This window comes from Schistocerca serialis, chromosome 11 (genome assembly GCF_023864345.2).
Source record: "Schistocerca serialis cubense isolate TAMUIC-IGC-003099 chromosome 11, iqSchSeri2.2, whole genome shotgun sequence".
Lineage (NCBI taxonomy): Eukaryota > Metazoa > Arthropoda > Insecta > Orthoptera > Acrididae > Schistocerca > Schistocerca serialis.
This window is the reverse complement of record NC_064648.1, coordinates 192,466,354-192,479,793: the sequence shown is the minus strand read 5'-3', so window position 1 is coordinate 192,479,793 and position 13,440 is coordinate 192,466,354. Positions and strand designations below refer to the sequence as shown.

The 13,440-nt window shown below is 36.9% G+C and overlaps 2 long non-coding RNA genes across 2 annotated transcripts in view; both read right to left on the bottom strand.

Annotated features, from left to right (window-relative positions):
* The window catches only part of LOC126426715 (uncharacterized), a 409,789-nt gene extending 396,649 nt beyond the window's left edge, over window positions 1–13,140 (bottom strand). Inside the window, exon 1 of the long non-coding RNA XR_007576401.1 lies at window positions 13,100–13,140. This is a non-coding gene — a long non-coding RNA (uncharacterized LOC126426715). The remainder of the gene's footprint in view (window positions 1–13,099) is intronic.
* Window positions 12,148–12,773, bottom strand: LOC126426712 (uncharacterized). Its single transcript, XR_007576395.1, has 3 exons — window positions 12,635–12,773; window positions 12,385–12,495; window positions 12,148–12,277 (listed from the first exon to the last, which is right to left on the bottom strand). It is a non-coding gene; the product is annotated as an uncharacterized LOC126426712 (long non-coding RNA).
* Window positions 13,141–13,440: the final 300 nt, after the last annotated feature.

Below are 13,440 nucleotides of genomic sequence, written 5' to 3'. Positions count from 1 at the left end.
AGGAGAGATGCAGCAGAACTGGAGATACTGTGGGAAATTTGCATTTTCAAAACAAGATGCTGAAGAAATAGCAGGTAGGTCTTCATACGAATGTCTCGACTGATATTCTGAAAATTCGTAAATCAAATCAGTGTGTAGTAAACGCACTCATTATTAATAACAATTACAATTAGGAAGTGAATGGTTTAGGTTGTAAGTATAACAATTTCAGTGTTAGAATGTACAATTTTATATCCTAGCTGTGGCACATAAAGAGAAAATGCTGCAGGACAGATTGAATAAAATTATGCTGTGAGTCCTGTTTGTGGGCCAGTACAGTGAGAAAGATTTCCAAGTGCAAAGCAGCCAGTACTGATATTCTTGGATTGTACCAAAAGACTCACACTCTGAACAAAAGTTCCAACAGCATTTAAGCTTCATGTTAGATAATTTGTTCCTGTTTTCTTGCCAATTGGCAGTCATTGTCACCATTTACTATGTGGGGATAACGTAAGGTTATTCGCACTCGGTCGGGTCTGATGCTACACCCGTCTGCTTAGGCCCGTGACATAACTGTGATGTGGTGTGTGATGTCATGGTGGGGTTTGATGTTTTTGTCTCTGTGTTTGTAGATGGTGTGCTGTAGCATTTGGTGGCCCTCTCTTGAGTTGGATGTTGGTTAGTGAATTGGTTGACATGAATTGAATGTTTCAGGCTGCTATTGGAAGAATTTGTGCTGGTTTACTGGTGAGACACTTTGAATTTACATATTATAGCTGATGGATTAACTTTTATGTTTGGAACAATCAGTGATATGTGTTTCTTATGGTCGGAGATTTAATATTAATTTTCTTTGTGTTTATGGCTACATACTAGCTACTTACAGATTACTGGCTGAAAAGTAATAATAATGAACATATTGATCTGTCACTGCTCATGTAACATTTACATCTACTTCTCAATAGCACAAGTAATCATTGTAGTGTTTTGTGCCACAAGATTTTTGTTAAATATCTATCTTCAGGGCAGATGTTGCCAGAAGAAGGAATTTCAGTTCAGATTTAATGTTGTGTAATGGTTTCCAGCAGCCAGTAGCCTTTAGTTTTATTATTCAGTTTATATTTACCATTTTTCCTTAATGTGTAGTGTTCTGGTGGTCTAAGGATCTGCCACTGGAATTTCTCCCAGCATTGCCCAGGGTACGCCCGAGCGCTGACGACGACATTGTGTGTCGTATCTTCTTCATGTTGCGATCTTCACTGAGGCATCTTCCATGTACCCCTCTGTTTACAGTGTCTGGTTTTGAATCGACAAGCGATTTATCATCAAGTGGTACATATTTATTGCATATTTGCAGCATTGTTGTGGCTCATGTAGCTATGGCAAGAAAACGAAACATGTACGCATGTAATGTGGTGAGTAGTATGTGCGGTTCACATCTGGCCACAGCTGGGCAACTCCAACAATGCTGCAAACATGCAACAAATATGTACCATGTGATTATAAAGATTCAAACCTGGTCATGGTAAACAAAGATTGGAAAATAATAGAAAATGTGGCTGGTAACTGTAATTTCTAGAGAGATTGATCCACGACAGTTACCATGCCCCACACATATAATGGACAGATACTAAAGGTTTTTAAATTTTTTGGCACATGTCAGATTATATTAGTGGGAAAACAATACAAAACTTTTGTGGCTATTGTTTGACCCTTTCATGAGCCTTTGGCGATTTAGTGATAAACGATAATTATGTTTTCTTCTAAATTTCGATTAAAACTACTTCGCGGCTGGCAGTCACGTGTGGTGGTGCAGTGTTGCTGGTTGTATACATTATTCCACATACTTGGAACGAACAAGAGCTGCACGTGCAACGCAAACAGAGCAAAACATGTAGTCAGATTACTTTTATTATTATCGTTGTCGGCAGCACCACTTGATAACTTGGTATTTGATCGAATGCAGGAGTTTTTGCTCCTAGGTACTTCATTTGAGATTGATTTGCACCTCACTGGCGACAGAGTGGTGTACTCTACATACAGAAATCGTGTTACTAATCAGTGTAGACTTAATTCTTTTCTGATTTGACAGAATGATGTTATTCTGCTTATGTTTGTCCTTTCCATTACTGCCATGTTCTATCAGAAACTATTCAACAATTCATTCAATATACCTTTGATTTGTTTTCAGAGACACATCGCAAACTCAGCACCACAACAAAACGACTACAGGATTGCACAACCAAACGTTTTCTGCCACCGCCCTTTATTTTCTGGGGTGGTTGCCAGGGATAGGCTGTGGTCAATAACTGAGAACATTATTTTATATTTTACCATCTGTGCCAAATTAGTGTATCTGGTAATATACTAACCTTATGGCACTGTCAATAGTAGTATGATAGATAGCTGTAGATAGTAGTATGACAGATAGCTCTTGGATCAAACATAGTTCCCTCCTTTTGACAAAGTGGTACAGTGTTCATAGAATAATATTTCTTTGGGTTAGTACACACAGTAACAAAACACTGTTGTAAAAGAGTGCACAAACACTTGCATCAGATCTACATTCGTGAAGTTACAATCCAGCATTAATATTTTATTATAATTACCTAACACAAAGAGCTACAAAAAAGAACTCTTGGCTAAGTAGTTGTAAGCTTGTTTAGGAAGGACCTCATTTCAGGACAAGATACAAGAAAACGTAATAAAAGATATTTATTTTCACAGTTACTTTTTATTTCCTGTACACCATTAAGGATAACATATGTGTAATAAGATACATGAGCACAATACCATTACTTCAGACTAAGAAACATTTATGAATATACACAAGTGGTACAACAGCCTGCCAAAATATTTTAAGAGCAGTAACTGAAATTTGTTTTAAGTAAAATTACAACATACATGTAGTGAATAAGGAACATTAAATTTAGAACTACTTAGTACCTTATGGCATAGTTCAAAATAAAGGAACTGTGATTTTACAATTGAGAGATAGAAGAACCCAAAAACTGAATCTTACAATACATCAAATGGCAACATTTGCACACCTATTGCAGTAAGCAACACATTAAATCATGATACCACTATGAGTGATCAATATTTACACTGAAAAACAAATTTGTGGATTTTATGTACTCATGTAGAACCGACAAAAATTGCTTGTGTAAACATATTGAAATTCCACTTGTGAAATGTGAAGAGCAATGTTTTAGGGTCATTGGCGAATCTAGAAAATTCGAGCATATCCTGTTGGGTGGCATGCTGAGCAGCTGGGTGGTCCAGCTGTCTCTCGGCCAGTTTGGCGGTGGCCATTCGTGCGGACACACGACTTGTTAGTGGTCGTGACCGTGTAGAATGCCAGGAAGTGGTTGCAGGTGACTTGCTGGAGCACACGGCTGCTTTCACATTTGTCCCTTGCTTTGATGGGATGGGAGATGCCCGGGACAGGACTGGAGTGTGTTGTTGTATGGATCAGGTTTTGCAGGATAAGCCCCATGGGGCAATTGATTCGGAATAGGGGCAGGGAAGGATGTCGCATAAGTTGGGTAAGCAGTTGAATACCTTAGTTGGGGGGGGGGGGGCGGCGAGATATTTTGCATTTCGTGACATGATGAGAGGTTGTCAAGTCGCTGTCATTCTCCGAAGTATCACTAATGAACACTGATGATGACAGAAAAATTGTTATGAAGTATCATTAATGCAGTACAAGTCATCCAGTCGTAGGATTTTAACAAAACTGAATTGTGTGGTTCCCTTAGTCTTAGATCAGTATTTATGTCTCCATGAATACATATTCTGTCCTTAGATCATTTTCCAAAAAAAAAAAAAAAGGGTCAATTTTCTTCAAGGACTGAGCAAATGCTTCAATATTAGTGTCTGCCATACAGTACAAAAATTTAGTTACGATTTTTAACATGGGCCGTAATGGTGCAGCTGCCTCCATTGCATTTTCTATGCTTGTATCACCCACAGTAAGGACACTCTATTGCACAAGTACTGTAAGCCCACCAACCTGATTTATGTTTTCTCCTCGGTGGAGCCTCTTTGGTAGCACATCAGTCTGAAGTCATAAAGCTGAAAATCTTAATGAGTACAGGATGGTGTTTGCTAAAAAATATACGCCCCACCAAAATTTTGGTTTCGTTTTTTCACATATTGCTTTCAACGTTTCATTGTTGGAAAAAAAATTTCCTTATAACTGTCAATATTAATTTGCTTTGTAAAAAGTGTAGTGATCTAGGACTTTGGAAAAGTATATGGAATCGTTTTATGAATCTGCAGTGGCACTGATCCGTTTGTGGGTACAAGCAAAATACTGAGCATCGTGGTAGATTGTGCAAATCTTATAACTAATGGCTCAGTCAGTTAATGAAGCAAGCCAGTTTGCGCATCCTTACCAAAAGTAGCTCAAAATATATTTCTCTGTTATTTGCTATAGTAAAATGTTTAATCAGACATAACTTTTAATTAACATGGTTTGAAACAAAAGTAATTGTATTTTTGCTGTCAGATCCTTAGGCTACAATTGTAACAATGATATCTGACCTAAATAACAAATGGGCAGATTTATGCCTACCTCTCATATGGATATCACTGAAAATCAGAACCAAAAGATGTCCATAGACAGAAAAAGACAGAAAAGAATTATTGGTAGTAGTTGGGGTGTAGTCGGAGCAGGCAGAGGGAGCCAGCTTCATCTCCCACAGTATGCCATGACTGACACGTATCAGAGGTCCATCCCCTGTGATACATGGCAGTTGCAGCTCATCTTCACTAAGCCAGAGTTTATTAACACGTAATGCAGTTTTCTTGTCTATGCCTGACAGAATACTAGGATTACGAATATGACCTGACATTTATATAAAAGAATAATAATGAGTCATGACCACAAAGGGGTGAAGGTGGATTCGTAGCCAGCGGCACATCATTGTCCTCACATTGTGTACATTCAACAGAAGCTAGTTGCTTGATTGCATTGAATCCAGACGCTCCCAGCGAAGTGATTTGCTCAGAACCACCCATAAAATAATCGCTGTTCGTTTCTTGTTCTGGCAAACTCTCGTACAATGACTTCTTTGTGTTCATCCAAATTCTCTACATTTGTTTGTTTTGCAATTTATTACTAATATAATTGTACATTTGTAATACTTTCCTATGAAAAAAATGTGATTCTTTACTTTTTCATGGATTTGTCTATGCATTTATAGTGGTAACAGTAAATATGACAAGACAGCAAAATAATATAATACTTAAATTCTTATATTAAGCATAAAATGTAAACAAAAACTGACAAATTAAACTCATGTAATAATACCAGTTAGATGTTCTCAACTATTTATCATGAAACAAAGTAGAATTATTTATTGTATGTGGTTAAAAGACAGTATACCATTCGACCACTGCATTTTTTGTAGTTACGTACAATACATGTTATGCACAAATGAGGTACATGTCTTTTATCCTGTATGTGCTTTCTGAATTTACCTTGCAGTTCGTTTTTGTAACAAAAAGTGCACTAAATAGGTCACAAACATAAGACATCGTGCTACTCTAGACATCACTACGTTACATCTAGCTCAAAATAACTTGGCACCCACATACGACCAGCCTTGTTCTCAGCTCCAGGTGTGTCTACCTTTTTGTTCCAAAGGAGTGACCATCTCAGTCTGCAGTAATCTCCTGATCAGTGTACTGCATCCACTGTCAGCAGTTGCGTTAATTGTTAATGCGGTGATTTCCTTATTAGGCACTCCGGTTGTAACACCAAAAATGCAGGATGCATGGCACCTGATACCGTTATATAATTTTGCGGAATTGTGTGTAAATATTTGTAATTTAAATGCTTTCTTTTAATCAGTAAGAAAGTATGGTTCATCTGTAAAGGAGACCACATATAGGACACTGGCGCGACCAGGATTAGTTAAAAACTATGGAACTGTGTACAAAGAAACACATCAAAATTACTGGGTCAGAAGATATGAAATTTTACTTTTCCCATACATTATTGTAGCTGGTTCTAAAGTTTCGGTTAATCTTTACGTGTTTCGGTGTGTGTTGTCTACCCGATGTTTCACACTGTGTTGTTAATCACATACGCATGTTATTTTACGCAAGTGCTCTGGTTGACAGAAAGAGTCATCCAGTTTGTGTGCAATTTTTCAAGGATTAACAATAAATGACATATGATATGATAGAGGAGACAATTAGCTTCTACAGTGCGAGAAAAGAAACTGTGTGAGTGAGAAATCATATAGTCCAAAATTACAAGTCCTGGATGTATAAAATATATTTTTATTCACAGAATACATGTGGCAGTAAGATGCTGATTACCAGGTAACTGTGTAGGCAGTACAGTTTACTATGTATCTTCAGTATTCGCTTACGCTCAGGAAACCTTATTTTTTACCTTTATATTTATTCTCATTACCAGTTCTCCATTTCGTGAATAGCCTGGTGACACACAATAATATTTGAAAGTGTTGATGTGTACGAGGAAACATTAGAAAGGGTATCACGCAGATTGATACCACAACTCTCTGCTCATTTGTGGCAAGATTCCAATTTACAAAATAATTATTATGTTAGGAACAGTAATCTTTCATTCTAGATGATATAATATCTAAATGATTATGAAACAGTAACACATCAAACACATAAAAATCGATAAAATAGTAGAAGCATCTGAAACTGTTACATTGTCTTGTAATTAGCATATACTAAAACTGCATTGTAGCACATTGCTCTGTTTTGCTGTTACCCAAAACTGAATGTCTGAAAATAATAAGAGGGAAAATTGACTTTTGATCATTTTTAATTGTAATATCTAAATAGAGCAATACTATCAAACAACTGTTTGAAAACATATATAACAGGTGGGGTTGAGGTTCGCACTGTTCACTGTTGATCTGACATTTGCAAAGGACCGTCTGTGTATCTTTGAGTAGTAAAAATTTGATATCTATAAAAGCATATACTGTTTACTCTATTCACTTACAATGCTGACTGGACCTTAGATTCATATCCTATTCTTGTCAAAAATTTCGGGAAAATGAGGAAGAAAAGACAATTACTTGAGTTGCACCAGATATCTGCCAGCCAGCCATCTGAAGTGTTTACATTTCATCGAATTATAAATTCAGTAAGCTTACATCATTTTCACAGTCAAGAAATAAAAAGCATTTAGTACCAAGATTTTCTTTGTATCGTCAATAGATGGCTTATATGTGTAGAGTGGCCCCGCACCAGCAGTCCATGAGAAATGTGGGACTGGAGCAGTGCAAAATAGGTCAATCTTAAATATTCTATAGTACATAAATCTCTCAGTATCCATTATAGATGTGATACCTTTGACAATTTTTTACAGATGTGACTAATGTGTTCTTCCCAGGTCAACTTGAAGTCAATATGGATTCCTAAAAGTTTAACTGTTCAATTTCCTATATCTTTAGATAGTTCTGACAGAAAATGCTGGTTCTTGTCAGGTTTAGACAGAAGTTTGTTAGAGGAGAACTGTTTTACTGCAGCATCTAGTGATTACAGCCACATTTGTTGTACTACTGAAGTGTCTTGATGAGTTGCAATAGCACATTACAGATTGGGGAATATGATGCGGCAATTGATATGCCAATTCAAAAAAGCTGTACAGAAAAGAAATCATTTCTGCAAAGAAAAAAGCTAATGATAACTATATTTATCACTCCAGCAGCAAATATAAAGCAGCATGGAAAATAGTTAAAGCAGAAACTGGGCTATTTGCAGAAAATTTACTTGTTCCTCTAAGTGCAGTTGAACTAAATAATAGTTTCATAAATTCTGGAGAATTAGCTATGACAGATGAAAGTAATTTAGATGATAGTGAAGACAGACTTCCCAAATTGCAGGAAACAGAGTTGACAGGTGACTTCCCAAAATTTGAATGGAGAACAATTTATCTTAAGGATATGCTGGATGTAGTCAGATCACTAAGCAACTCCACAACTGAGGACATCCATGGTTTTTCTAATTTTACCATAAAGAAAATATGACACTATATGCATTCCACTGTCTTACGTAATCAATAGGATGTTTACAGAGGGAACATTTCCAGACTGCCTTAAACTGACAATTGTATTGCCCATATACAAAAAGGGAGACAGAAATTCACACCAAAATTACAGGCCTATAGCAATAGTACCAATATTATCTAAAATTATTGAAAGTCCAATTAAACGATTTTTTTTAGTGTCACAACCGTCTCAATAAGGCTCAGTATGGATTCCGAACTGGGCTATCAACAATAAAAGCAGTTCAGGAAGTTGTCTTATCAATATTACAAGGTTTTGAAGAAAGGGAACATACCTATACAACTTTATTTGATTTAACTGTATATGACGGTAGTATCTGTTCCCGAAAGAACAGTTACCGTGGATGACCATGCAGCTTTGCTAGAAATGAAATGATAATTAAATGGACACCCTAGCTGCAAACAGGCGTTGATGTACTTCATTGGGGACATGTTGCAGCTAGGGTGTCCATTTAATTATCATTTCATTTCTAGCAAAGCTGCATGGTCATCCACGGTAACTGTTCTTTCGGGAACAGATACTACTGTCATATATAGTTAAAAAAAAAAGGCTTCCCGGCCATTGACCTTCTTGTGCGAATGCACACGCTATGCCCGAACTCGTACGGGACTTGATGGATTAATCTGCCACGAGTAATGAGAATGATGGGCAAACATCTATTAGGCGCACTACGAATGTAGTGGTGTGGACATGTTGGGAATGTGGATCTCACGGGGAGCGTGCAAGGGATAAGTCCATGCAGACGCACTATCCTCTGTGTCCGCGGTGGCTCAGATGGATAGAGTGTCTGCCATGTAAGCGGGAGATCCCGGGTTCGAGTCCCGGTCGGGGCACACAATTTCAACATGACCCCAATGAAGTACATCAACGCCTGTTTGCAGCTAGGGTGTATATTTATTTATCATTTTATTTGATTTAACCAAGGCATTTGACACTGCCTCATATAGCATTTTAATTAAGAAATTAGAAAAATATGGAATAACTGAAACAGAACTATTACTGCTGAAATCATATTTGACAAACAGAAACCAAATGATCTATATAAATTCAAACAACAAATCTGACCTTCTCAAGGTAAAATATGGAGTCCCACAAGGGTCTGTACTGGGACCTTTTTTATTCATTGTGTATGTGAATGACCTGCCCAACACATTACCATATAAATCTGTAATGTATGCTGATGACACAACTTTTATCACGTCACATAATGATGTGGATGTTGTCAAACAAATGAACAAATCCATGAAGGAAATGGCAGCTCACTTGTTCCACGAAAATAGGCTGTCGTTAAACAAAAATAAAACTGAACACATCCTGTCTTCCCTTAGAGATATTAATGATGGACCTAATGAAATCAGACATTCAGTAAAATTGCTAAGCATTTATCTTGATACCAAATTGTGCTGGAATACTCACACAGAAAAGCTGTGCAGTAGGTTGGAAAGATTTCTATATCTCCTTAGGAAACTGAAGCATTGTGTCAGTAAGGAGTGCATACTTATGGCATACCATGCCTATTTTCATACTCATCTGCATTACGGAATACTTCTTTGGGGAAACTCTGCTGGGGCAAAAGATGTTTTCCTCTGGCAGAAGAAAGCCATTAGATGTATTTTTGATGTGAGCAATTTAACTTCTTGCGGACAGTGCTTCATTGAGCACAGAATTCTTTCAGTTCCCAGTCTATACATACTTAAAGCACTTATGCATGCCAAAGAGAATTCTCACATGTAGGAAAGCAGGTCAGACGTGCGCTCGTATGAAACCAGACATAGGAACTTATTAGACATCCTTGGACACGTTTGAGTAAAATCCAAAATAATTTTTTACATGCTGGCAAAACATTTTACAAAAATACATCACATGGAACGAGGGAATTGCATGAGAATAGATTTAAAATGGTAGTAGAGACATGATTGAAAGAGAAAGCATTCTATAGCATAAGTGAATTCCTACATGATGAAAAAATATGATTCTCTATTATTATAAATGTGATTGTGATCAAAGGAACTGTAATTTATGTCATACAACCATACTGACCTTTTGCATAATCATATACCATATGTTATCTTTTGTGTAATCATTTGTACCACAATCTGTATAACTATGTAACTACTGACCTTATGTATAATCATTTGTATAACCATCTGACCGTGCCTACACAACACAACAGTTATCTACAGGCAAATAAATAAAATAAATAATCACATTTAAGTTTCTTAATGACTGCATATGAGCAGTAACGACTTATGTAGTGGAGTACAGGCCACACATACTCATCCAATTCCTGTATATCAACATCTTCCACAACTACATTTAACTCTTCATTATATGTCACTCCTGGGAGGTCATTTATATCTGTCTCAGTAGAAAAAATGTCATCCTTGGCAATTACAACACCACCCGTTTTTGGGACTTTAATATTAATGATACATAGCTTCATACCCTCAGAGTCTTTCTGTCTCAAAAATCTGTCTAATTGACACATGGTAATTACCACCACTCATCTGACAAAATTTACCAAACCTGCTTTCCAGGTCATCAGTTTGAACCTTGCCTGTTAGAAAGTATTGCCTCTTTTTCTCATTGTCGCAATACCTAGCCAGATCCACCAATGTGAGAGTGGTATGCCTAAGAGCTAAATGTGTTTATCTGCTAAGACCAATTAAACCCTGAGAATTTTCCTTTATTAACCAATTTGCAAACTGAAATAGGAACTCCAGTATGTGCTTAGAATTCCTGATTATTGGCTGCTGAATCCTATTTAATAACCTTTGACCTTTTAATAATGTTTTTACATTAACTGCATCCACCACTTGCAAATGATCTCAATGAAAGTTGCAGTATTCAGTATTGTGTTTAGAGCCTAATTCTCTCAGAGCAATAGCTGTTGTATGGTCAAAAATATGAAGAGCAAGTTTTACATTCTGCCTTTCTATGGTTCAGGGATACAGTGATTTAAGACATAGCTTGTTTGCAAATGTCAATAAATTTGCATTTTACAGCAAATGAAGAGATTTCAAGCTGTTGAAAGACGCAAAACCATCACCCAGCTCATAATTAAAATCCGGAAGCTCTATAATCTCTTCTTTCTGATTCAGCCAGTTGTTTTTTATGCATTTTGATAGGTGCACACTATCGATAAGAAAATAAAATAGCCTACTTCCAGCACCTGGAGAAGGGTGTCGGTATTTAATTTTAAGTTCAGGTGGATCACTGAAGTAAGATACAGCTTTCTTATTAATGTTATTATTATGAGATACAATACCAACAACTTCAAACTCTATGCTTTCTAACTTCAATACAATATCTTTAAGGAAGGTGAAAAGAGCAGGAGCCTGCAAGACTTTGACCGGCAGAATATGAGCTACATCGGTGTACTGTGTATCCAAACCACGCACCACGAATACGTAGGCTGCGGATGCAAATTCACTACTATTGTAGGCCTGGCCAACTACGTTTCCCCCTTTGTAGCCCATTTGTGACTTTAAATGGATTTCATGCATCGAGAGGAGACCGCCCAGTCTTCTTCAGTTAAAAATATTACTGTCCTAGTTATGTATCCCAGAAAATGTGCAGGAACTTGTTCAAGAGCAGTATTACTAGCAAATCCACCACATATTCTAGTCAGAGTAGCAGGGCTAGACATAGTTATTATACCACTGCTTCTTAAAAACTTGTAACACTGAGGAGAAATAGAATGAACTAATGACCACAAAACTAAAATATCCCACGAATATCTTGCAATTTTCTTTTTGCATTTTAGCAATGGAATCTGTTCTTCCATAACGTTTATAATTTCATGTTTATCTGGCAAGTTTTCAGATAAATTATTCAAAATAGTGGTTATGAAATCAATACTCTCATTAGGTTCCTGATCTTCTCTGTTGCTAAATTTTAACTCGACAATATTAAGAATATTAGCTAACTGTGTTTTGGTACTTACGGTTACTAGAAACTTTATGTTCCCTATTTGACCAAGCTGTTTAATCATTGACATGGACAGTGAAAGTGAGACTTGCGTTAATTGTAACATACCACAGAACTCTCAAAAATGACATTTCACTAATTAAAAGAAAATACACACCATTCAACTTTTTGACACAGGTCCACTCATTCAAATGACTACTATTAATTTTATCACATAATACCTTCAACGAAAAGAAAGATATTGCCTTCTTATGGTGTAGATAAATAATCAGGACATGCTGGCAATAGTGCTGGTATTGCACCTATAAACAAATATTAATTCTCAGTACCTTACCATATAAACCAGGAGTGTAAGAGATTCATCCAATAATTATATAACCTAACTTAAGTCCGAAAACGATCAACTTACCTTTCCTTAAACGTGGACGATCAAGAGGCGTGTAATTAATCTTCCAGTCTTAGCATCATATGACGATGTACTTCTTTCTATTTCGTGTGCATGGAAATGCAGCTCACAAATCTGTTAAAAATAATGGATTACGTTACGTTAATATGAGAAAAGTTTGGCCTATGAATACAGGTTATGTTTATAAATTACAATTAACACTCAGACTAAACAGAACCATTTCATAGGTTTATTTACTAAATCTGCTACTTACCACAGAGTGATCTGAAGGGATGAAATTATCACGGTGAACTGCTCTTATCCATTCTCTCCATGCATCTTCATCACGAGGGAAATGGAATGCACTGACTCTTTCCCGAGCAGTTTAATAGCCTCTACAAGCATGCATAAAGTCTTCTTTTTTTTCCTTTACTGCATTTCGATCTCCTCCCCCCCCCCCCCCCCCCCCCCCGCCGTACGCTGCTCTGCAGCCTACAGACGTTAAAAACGTAAGAAGAAAAGAAACAAGAAAAACAGGTGATAAAATGGTGCTTAAATTGTAAAACGGTGGAAAATTGTGGAAAGTAGGCATACAGCATCTACGTGGCATGTTTATATGTTGAAGTACTATGAACACTATTACACTAACATTTCAATTCACAATCATATAACGGCTACACATGCGAATCAACCACGACAGCACATGTTGCCTTGTGTTTGTTATGACCCGAGTACTTACATCACGAGCGACTCCAAAGACAGTGTAGCGGCCTTGTTCCTAGATGGCCATGCTAAAAGCAAAGCCATATCTTCTGTAACAGCGTCTTGAGCTGACATCTGTTGGCGACACCGAGCAACACTGCAGTATTCAAGCGCTGCTTATTTTACTTCGCATTGACAAGTTTAGCAGGAAAATATTGGAAGTAACATACATTATCGCAGGAATATCATTTAGTTATTTTTAATTTTCTAACAGAATTGCAATAAGTGGCCACATCTTTTGATTATATGTAAATGATATACTTCATACCCATAAAGTTTTGTGGTAAGGTGCTCGTTACATATGGTAACGTTACAGTG